General features: G+C 34.7%; 1 long non-coding RNA gene across 9 annotated transcripts; it reads left to right on the forward strand.

The window, feature by feature from the left end:
• Positions 1-621: 621 nt before the first annotated feature.
• On the forward strand, positions 622-9,739 carry LOC104089671 (uncharacterized). 9 transcript variants are annotated; one of them, XR_011408327.1, is made up of 6 exons: positions 2,296-2,471; positions 2,751-2,810; positions 5,917-6,619; positions 6,959-7,081; positions 8,719-8,813; positions 9,413-9,739. It is a non-coding gene; the product is annotated as an uncharacterized lncRNA (long non-coding RNA). The 9 variants fall into 9 exon arrangements; XR_011408323.1 differs by having other exon boundaries at positions 2,297-2,471; positions 5,917-6,089; positions 6,541-7,081; XR_011408331.1 differs by having other exon boundaries at positions 2,298-2,471; positions 5,917-6,089.

Raw genomic sequence — 9,739 nt, forward strand, 5'->3', positions numbered from 1 at the left:
ACAACCAAAAAAAATTATTTTTCGGGTTTGAGTAATGGGTCTTTTTAATTAATTATGAGATATTTAGAATTGACCAACAGGACGATGACACGTGTCCCTCCGTTCAAATGAGGGATATATTTGAACCCAAAGTATAATTGCATGGGTATAGATAATCCAATAGTATAATGAGGTGTATTCTTAGATCATTTTCGAAAGTAGAGGGATATATTTGGCCCTTTGCCGAATATATAAATATATTTTTCACATGTAAATTTATTCGGTACGGTTCGGTATTTTTTCGGTTTATTTTCATAAAATATAAAACATACCCTAATTATCGGTACGATTATAGATTTATATAAAACCTATTATTTTTATTAAAAGAAATCTAAAAATCAGTTCGGTACGGTACGGTTAATTCGATTTTTAAATATCCATTAATACCCCTAATTAAAAGGCATGTGCACCATTAATCATATGTGAAAGTCTTAGTACAACGAAGGGCAATTCCGTAAATATTATCTACTTCATGATTAAATTGGTAATGCCCTCTTTGTTCATTCTCGTAAAGACGCGTGTATTAAGTTACCGGGACCTGAACGGAAGAGGCTCAACTCCTGTACAATATCTCTTCATTTTCGTAATGCATGTCTAATTTAATGACATCTATCATCTTTCAAATCTAAGGATCAAAATTTATTTAGACTAAACCATGATTAAACTACATTCTCTTGTTGGGTTAGTGTCAAAATTGGAAAGAGAAATCAACTATCCGAAAAATCTTGCTGGAGTTTCATTTTGATTGGAAAAATATTTTCGGATCAATGGAAACGATTCTTTGGCGCGAGAATGAAGAAAAATAAAAGATTAAACCATTTACAAACTACTACTACAACAACAACAACAACAACACCAAATTGCAAGGAGAAAAACGAAATGAGTTGTTGAGCAAAATATTATTGTGGGCAAAGAGTGACGGCAACGAAACAGGTTCTTCTTCAATCTTACACTTCTTGTGATTTCTATAGTGTTAAATTAAACCTCTTGTGATTTTTGTAGTGTCAAATTACCCATGTTAAAAAAATATCTACGATGTGTTTGATAAAATGTCTCAACTGAACTTTTGAGAATAAAGTAGAAAATCAATATTTAACAATGTGATAAATTGCATTCCTTAAACACACATAGCAAGTTGAATAATTAAGATTACAAACTGTTTCGCACCCAAGGGTGTGGCCTAGTGGTTAATGAAGTGGGTGAGAACCATGAGGTCTCAGGTTCAAATCCCAGCGGAGGCAAATACTAGGTGATTTCTTCCCATTTATCCAAGCCTTGGTGGATAGAGTTACCTGGTACCTGTTGCTGGTGGGAGGTGGCAGGTATCCCGTGGAATTAGTCGAGGTGCGCGCAAGCTTAAAAAAAAAAAAAGAACATGCTTCTTCCTAGTGCTCTATATTTATCACTTGAAAATTAGACTCTATTCAATCTTGTATAGACTTCCAATCTTAGTTTCGAAATGAAAGTTCAAAAAAGCTAAAAGTTATGAATAAGATTGCAGATGACCCCATGTCTTGTAAGTCATTATTTGAGACTTATTTTTTATTTTTTCAGTTTTTCCAAAATTTAAGAATATAGATTATTTGTATATTCATATTTTTTATAATGTAGATTTATGTAGATATCTAATGACTTTCAAAGTGGATGTAACGTGCCAATAAAATTTGGCATGAAATTTGATTCAGATGAGCATGCATATGATTGGTACAATGTGCACATTAACTTTTTCGTTCAGATGATCATGCATATGATTCAGATGAGAATGCAGCTGCAATTGGTTTTTGTATTCAATTTTCCTCTTCTGAATTAATAATTTGTCTTTTTCGTTATTTTTTCTTCACATTAACTTCAATAAAAAAAAATTATCAATGCAACCAATTGCTACAAAAAAAAACTATATTTATTTGGTTTCTAAGAAACAAAAATGTTGGAAGAACGCAAATGAAATTGTCCGTGTGAAAATAATATCTCATTTGAAGGAATTTGGAATTTGGGGAGAAAAAAGTTTAACAATTTGGAGATTTGATTCATGAAAGAATAATAAATAAAAATATCCATGAAAAGATTTAATTTGCTAGTACCGTATCCCACTATCCATGTAAGTAAAAAAAAATTAGATTTAAGGAAAAACTAAATTATAGGAATATTTAATTTTAACCATAATTTATGGACTGATTTAATCTTGTCTTTTGAATTTGAAAAATGACATATGTCATTAAATTAGACATGCGCTGCTTAAATTGGAGAAATTCTATACAGGAGGGGAGCCGGATCCTGAACTTTTCTTCTTCCTCATACCAGCTCCACATTGATGTCTACTCTATTTTCTTTCCTTCTCTCTTATTTTTTCTCTTCCCTTCTGGATATCGTTTCAATAAAATTTTCATTTGTGATTTCTAATTTTCTAGCTTCTATTTCATTCTCTACTTCTGGTAAGATCTCCCCTACCTTTTCCTTTCTTGCCTTGATTTTTGCCCATCACTTCCTGATTCTTGGGAAAGTTTGTCCAGATTTGCATCTATTTTTAGTTTTTCTACTTTTCCGCATTATTTCTTGCTTGAATTTTTACATGCATGTCAGTAATTCTATATGATCTGTACATGCATGTATGCAAATATATATCGGGTGCATGTAATTGTATAATCCCGATGGTTGTTGTCTTTCCCACTTTTGGCACTAATTAGTTACTCCAAATCCAATTGTCTTTGCAGAAATTTGTACTATTCAGCTTGCTGATGGAAGATGGGTCTTTGCTACTTTAAATACTATTTGTAAGCATACTTTCAGGGTATTGTATATCTGTAAATATTATATTTTGTAGTTAGTGCTAATTTCCATCTTAGTGATTTATTCTTCCAGTTATTTTTCATTCTTTACTCAATATGATGAATTTAAACTTCTGAATGAAGAAGGGATCGGGATATTGTGCTAGGCGAATTGGAGCATTCCGAGAGTCACCATGACTTTGGGTACTGCAGGCGTATCGAGGTTGAGGAGGTCGTGGGAGTTATGCGTAAGATGAGTAGGGAAGAGCGATCGGGCTCCGATGGAATTTTGGAAGTGTGTGGAAAGAACAGGTTTGGAGTGGTTAACTAGGTTGTTTAATGTTATCTTTAAGGCGAAGAGGAGGCCAGATGAGTGGAGGTGGAGTACGGTGGTTCTATTGTATAAGGATAAAAGTGATATCAAAAGTTGTAACAATTATAGGGGTATCAAATTATTGAGTCATATCATGAAAGTATGGGAGAGGGTGGTTGAAGCGAGGGTGAGGATGACCACCCCTGTAGAAATAGGCAAAGCTAGGCACAATAACCAAGACCAAAGATCCACAAAGAACATTAGGAATCTTACACCTCAAAAAGCAGCCAAAATAGTACAGAATATTAGAGATGGGTTCAGTGACAAAATTATCTCATGAGAATCTTCTACGAGATTGTGAAACAAAAACAAAAATCAAAGTGCCGAACTTCAAGGGTGAGAACTCTGAGGGCAACGACAGAAAGCCGTATTTTACCCTGTTCTCCTTCGTCCTCCATCACGGATGACTCCCGCAGAATAAAACCGAATTTACTGAAGGGTGTGAAATTTTCTGACCATTTGGCTCTTTTGATAACTAATTTTGCACATGCATGCATTCACTGAATGTTTTGTGCCAATTTCAAGGCAGTCAATGGTATTAAGAAGAATCAATGAGAATAGAGAAAGACTCTATGAACAAAATTCCCAAAGGTCAGTAATAAACATATGTTTTGTCAAGGGAAAAAATAGGGTTCAATTGCTTTGGTACTTTTATCAATCTTCTATTACAACCTTCTCGAGTCTCTTTTTTCCTTTTTTATGTGTTTCTTAATGCTTTTCAAAAGCGCCTAAATCTGAGCATAGAGAAAGATGGTGTTTTGTTGCTTTGGTGCCTTTGAAGTTTTTTTATGAAACTTTTGCAGTCTTCTACATGTAATTTCTTCCATCTAATATTTATCCTGACAAGCCTAAAGTAGTTTAGAGTATAGTGGGTGCCTATTGTGAATTTCTTATGTTACAGCAGATATATATATTCCTTAATCACATCACCTGTACAAAACCTTGTATATGAAAACATGAAGGTAACTGAATGTACAACTTTGCATCAATGAAGGAATCCTAATTTACTTGCAAATATATCAAAAGAGAAACAAAAGGAATGCTTAACAAATAGTTTACTTGTTTCAGGCATATCATCGAACACCTTGTATTCATCAATATTCATAGTTAATAATTCATCATATTGAGTACAACAACAACAACAACCCAGTAAAATCACTAATGGGGTTTGGGGAGGATGGTGTGTATGCAGACCTTACCCCTACCCCGAAGGGTAGAAAGACTATTTCCGAAAGACCCTCGACTCAAGAAAACAAAAAGACAAAAGGAGACAATATTAGTATCACCACATCAATCACAGGAAAAATAGAAACACCATGAAATCCAGAAAAATATGCAAAGCAAAGCGGTAGCTAGTAAATATGCCATGCACTGAAAAGCAAAATAGTAAGACACAACATTGCCGCTAGCTATCTTAGACAAAACCCCTACCTAGCTAGTCCCACAATGGTACGAAGTAAGGCAAGAATCAAATACCTCATAACCTACAACCCTAATACTCGACCTCCACATCTTCTTATCAAGTGTTATGTCCTCGAAAATCTGGAGCCTCGCCATATCCTTACTGATCACCTCTCCCCAATACTTATTAGGCCACCCTCTACCTCTTCTCGTGCCCTCCACAACCAGCCGCTCACACCTCCGTACCGGAGCATCTGGGCTTCTCCTCTGAACATGTCTGAACCATCTAAGTCTCGCTTCCCGCATCTTGTCATCAATGGGAGTCACGTGCACCTTCTCCCGAATATCATCGTTCCTAACCTTATCTATCCTAATGTGCTCGCATATCCACCTTAACATCTTCATCTCTGCTACTTTCATCTTCTAGATATGAGAGTTCTTAACGGGCCAACACTCAGCCCCATACATCATTGTCAGTCTAACCACCGCTTTATAGAACTTACCTTTGAGTATCGGTGACACTCTCTTGTCACACAGGACTCCAGATGCTAACCTCCACTTCATCCACCCTACCCCAATACGGTGTGTGACATCCTCGTCGATCTCCTCTCCCCACTCCCCCCTCCCCCATGCTGAACCAAGGTACTTGAAGCTGCCTCTAGTCTGAATGACCTGTGATCCAAGCCTCACATCCACGCTCACTTCCCCCGGCTCAGCGCTGAACTTACACTCCAAGTATTCCGTCTTCGTCCTGCTCAGCTTGAAACCCTTAGACTCAAGAGACTGTCTCCAAACCTTCAGCCTCTCGTTAACCCCGGCTCGCGACTCATCAATCAGAACTATGTCATCGGCGAATAACATGCACCATGGTACCTCTTCTCCTTGAATATGGTGTGTTAACGCGTCCATCACCAGGGCGAATAAGAACGGATTGAGCGCAAAACTTTGGTGTAACCCCATTATAACCGAAAATTGCTCAAAGTCGCCTCCTACTGTCCTAACCCGAGTCTTAGCCCCATCATACATGTCCTTAATCGCCATAATGTAGGGAACCGACACACCTTTTGCCTCCAGGCATCTACAAAGAACTTCTCTAGGAACCTTGTCATACGCTTTCTCTAGGTCAATAAACACCATGCGCAGATCCTTCTTCCTCTCTCTGTACAGTTCCACCAATCTTATAACAAGGTGTATAGCTTCTGTAGTCGAACGTCCCGGCATGAACCCGAACTGGTTGTCGGATACAGTTTATTTGTTTGTATGTTGTCGCATATTTCTTCTGACATTGATAATCTTCACAGATTCATTTTTAACACACGATCTGTTCCACTAATTTAGATATAAAGAAACAGCATGCAATCATTGTAGCTGGCCATGTTACGTAGTTCTAGAAGAATTAAAGATTGAGTCTGCAATATTAATCACAAACTGGAGAGTTGATCTTAGGCAAGAATTCGAAGGCCAGGAAGTACATTTTGGATGTACTCAATAGAACTGCCTGGAAACACCGTGTATGTATTTACCAATTTTAATTTCCTCTATTCTATGCTTCTATCATGTTCTTTTTTTAATCTGAAAAATACTTGCGTAGCGTCGGAGTTTTAAAATGTGACACACAATTCATATGGATCAATCTTTTTGACATTGCAAGAGATTTAGTTATGCCCGCATCTAACTGAAAAGGTCACAACCACTTGATCTATTTAACAGTAGCTACTATACTATAATTTTGAAGTCAAAGAAGCAAGAAATATAGTAGAAGGAAGCTTTTAAAAGCTATCTTTCTGTATTTTTGAGCTTTAGAGATTGATAAAGAGAATATTTGAACCTTTTCAGTGATGCTTTTAGCGATTGAGAAAAGATAATTAGGAAAAGAAGATGACGATTCTTGCAGAACCGAGTGCTCTTTTGTGAAGAAGGAGAACACGCTGATTTAATTGAGTCTATTTTTTTTATCTACAGTGTAGTAGCAGACACAAAAAAAAGAAAAAACCCAATTCAACTCTTTGTCGAGGGCTCAGTTCAAGCATAAAATTACTTGGTAATTATTATAGTTGAGCCTATTCTTTCACTCCTAAAAATGTTTGACAAAATTTAGTCTTGCTTCTTATTTACCACCAAAAGGATTCTGCTAAACTTATAAACTTCTCATGTTTATATGGCATCTTTTGCCCAGGGACATAAGTAGAAATATGAACAATTTGTTTATTGAAAGAATACTTATGATCATATTTGTACATCCTATAAAAAACTTTCTCGTTATTTCAATAAAGCATGGTTCTGACTATATAGCAGTATTTACTATTAACCTATGACTGAATGTAGACTAACATGTTCTGCTGTTATGTAAACTCAATTTCTAAGGTATCATGTTTCACAGCTTGGCAACTCTTGCATCAGAACTTGGTTGATGCAGACATGTTTCATATATTGCTGATAAAATATATTGGATGCTTTCTTGGATAATTTTCTATACTCTCAATCCCCTTCAAAATACTATGAGGTATGTGCTTCGATGGAAAAATTTTATATCTTTCTTTGCCCCTCATTAAAGAGTACAGCATATCTGATCCATTAGTTATACAAGGGGACTGCAGGAAATCCATGAACCAAAGATTTATATATAATAGACTGCAAAAACAGTTACATTGATATGTTTATTACATAGATTTAGAGGAGGAAAAAGAAATGAATGGGAAAGAGAAGGTGAAAACTTCTGCTATATTTGAGGGTTGAGTTGCAGAGAAAATGAAGATCATTTCTACATCTCTAATAGGTAATAGCACATTACATTTTTATTAAAGACACAATATTATTTTAAGTTTTCTTTTTCTTTTATCCCATCATCCAGAAACAACAGCAAACCTTTAACCTTTCAAATATAGTTATAAAAAATTATAGTTATATATTGGGGCAAGTGACTGTATTACCAACAATTAAATTATTTTATTTTTGAGAAGGGAAAAAATCAATGCTAGGAAATTGGTATGAAGTTCAGGGAGAACTATAAGCTTAAATAATCATGAAGCTCCCTATTGTCTGACTTTTGATCATAGTAGATCTTTAATGCATGGTGATAGTGTATGGTTAGGGCAGAATTGTGAAAGTTCATTTCGTAGCAGATCATAGATATTTGTTACTGATTTTTTGTACTAAAAAGCCCTCTTTATTTAGACTTTTGTGTTTAGTTTTTCTTTATTGAGAATATTGTCAGTCTTTGTTCTCTATTTATAACTGTTATTGTAGTAGTTTTTAATATGGATTATAGTAGGATTCAGTTGTCGAAGTAGTTGGACTTTAGAAAAGGTAATAAAAACAAGGAACAAACAAATTTTAATATAAATAACTTCGTTAAATATTTACTCTCTTTTTTTTCTTTTCTTTTTTAAATATTTACTCTTAGAATGACGTATTACCTCCTTGAATCTAATGATATTGTGATGCCTTAAGGACTTATGATTCATGATTTCTCTCTGAACTTTCTTGCAAAAATGAATCTTGTCAATTAACAATCACGGAAATACTCCATAACAGCCATATGAATGCTCAAATGGGAATGAATAAGAGAGAAATGAAGAAATCACTTGCCTCTCTCAATTTGCTTGACATCATAAAGCTTACCTGTCCACTTTTCTTTCACCAGCTTAGCTACGCTACACCAATATTACCAGAAAAACTTTTTTGGGGCTAGATTGAAGAACAACATTAACGTTTTGATGGATTGATGTATACTTGATTACTAATCTTTTCTTTCTCTTTGAAAATGCAAATTTACATAATGTTGTTGCTGTAAATTTTATTGTATAATATTAATGATTGCGATGTAGCTCTGAAAAGGAGTTCTGTCATTCTTCAATGTGGAGAAATCAGAAACTATTGTCTCACGATGGATTAAAATATGTGTTGCAAATGAAGATTAATCCTTAAGAAATTTGCGATGTATTTCAATCAACTCCTTTGGAATAGCTCAAATGTTTGGATGTTGTCCTGCCAACTCCTATGCTTTTACACAGAGAATAAAAATGTTTAAGTTGGTAAAACATAGAAAGTTCAGCAACAAGTGTAAATGTAGCAGTTCTCAAATATCCTAATTGATTCCATATCATGTAATTAATATCATGTTCTTCAATATATTGATAGTTGTTTTGCAGGAAAATGAAGTCTATGCTGCAGGTTGCTTTTGACTTTGACTTGTACCTAGATGTTCCAGTGACCAGTATACTCATGGAACAAAGGTAATTAAAATTACAACCTGACTTCCTCCTTCTCTATCTCTTTAAAGAATAATAATTACAGTATTGTAAGTTTGATAAATGCTTCTTTGACAAGATAGTATTTTCTTTATATGAGTTGTCTGTCCTTTAAACTAACTGAATTTATAATTGTTATGCTTGCATGTGCAAGGCTTGCCATAAAGACTTTTTATAAGTGCTTCACCAGTTAAACTTTTGGACAATTGCATCAGCAGTAAACTTTAATTGCCTAAAATATTATGTTGATTGAAATAGGTCATGTAATGTGTAACTTTAATTGCCTAAAATATTATGTTGATTGGAATAGGTAATGTAATGTGTACTTTGAAACAAAATCTCTGTTATAATAATATGCATAACTGTTGGTTCACCCCAGTGATGCAATACTTTTTTCAAGATTTTCTCTTCTTTTTTTTTTTATACAGAAAATGAATTACAATTCTCATGATTCTATTTTATTGACCTATTGAATTGCAATAACAGAAGGCCTATCCCTTTCTCTCTTTTACTTTGCATTGATCATTCTGGATTTAGCTTTATGTTATGTTCTGATTCTAATTCTCAGTTTTCTTATCTTTCAGTGAATACCAAGATGAAGGTATATGTTGTCAACTGCAGTTGTTCAAATCCAGATTTTATCAAATTGTAGGATCAACTTATCCAATTATAGGATCAACTTTTCTATTACTGGACCACCAACATGAATGCACCCCTACCTTGTTTATTTGATGAGAAAAAGATACAAAGGAGGGTGACATAAAACCAAAACCTCCATGAATAAATAGCCAAATACATGCCTACGGATTCGAGTACATTGTAGCTCTTTCGATGGTGCTTATGGTGGTTCAAAGAACCAACCAGAATATTTTTTGCCCTTATCTTAAAAGCTGGAATTTGTATTTTGTCCA

The sequence above is a fragment of the Nicotiana tomentosiformis genome, chromosome 1 (genome assembly GCF_000390325.3).
Source record: "Nicotiana tomentosiformis chromosome 1, ASM39032v3, whole genome shotgun sequence".
Taxonomy (NCBI): Eukaryota; Viridiplantae; Streptophyta; class Magnoliopsida; order Solanales; family Solanaceae; genus Nicotiana; species Nicotiana tomentosiformis.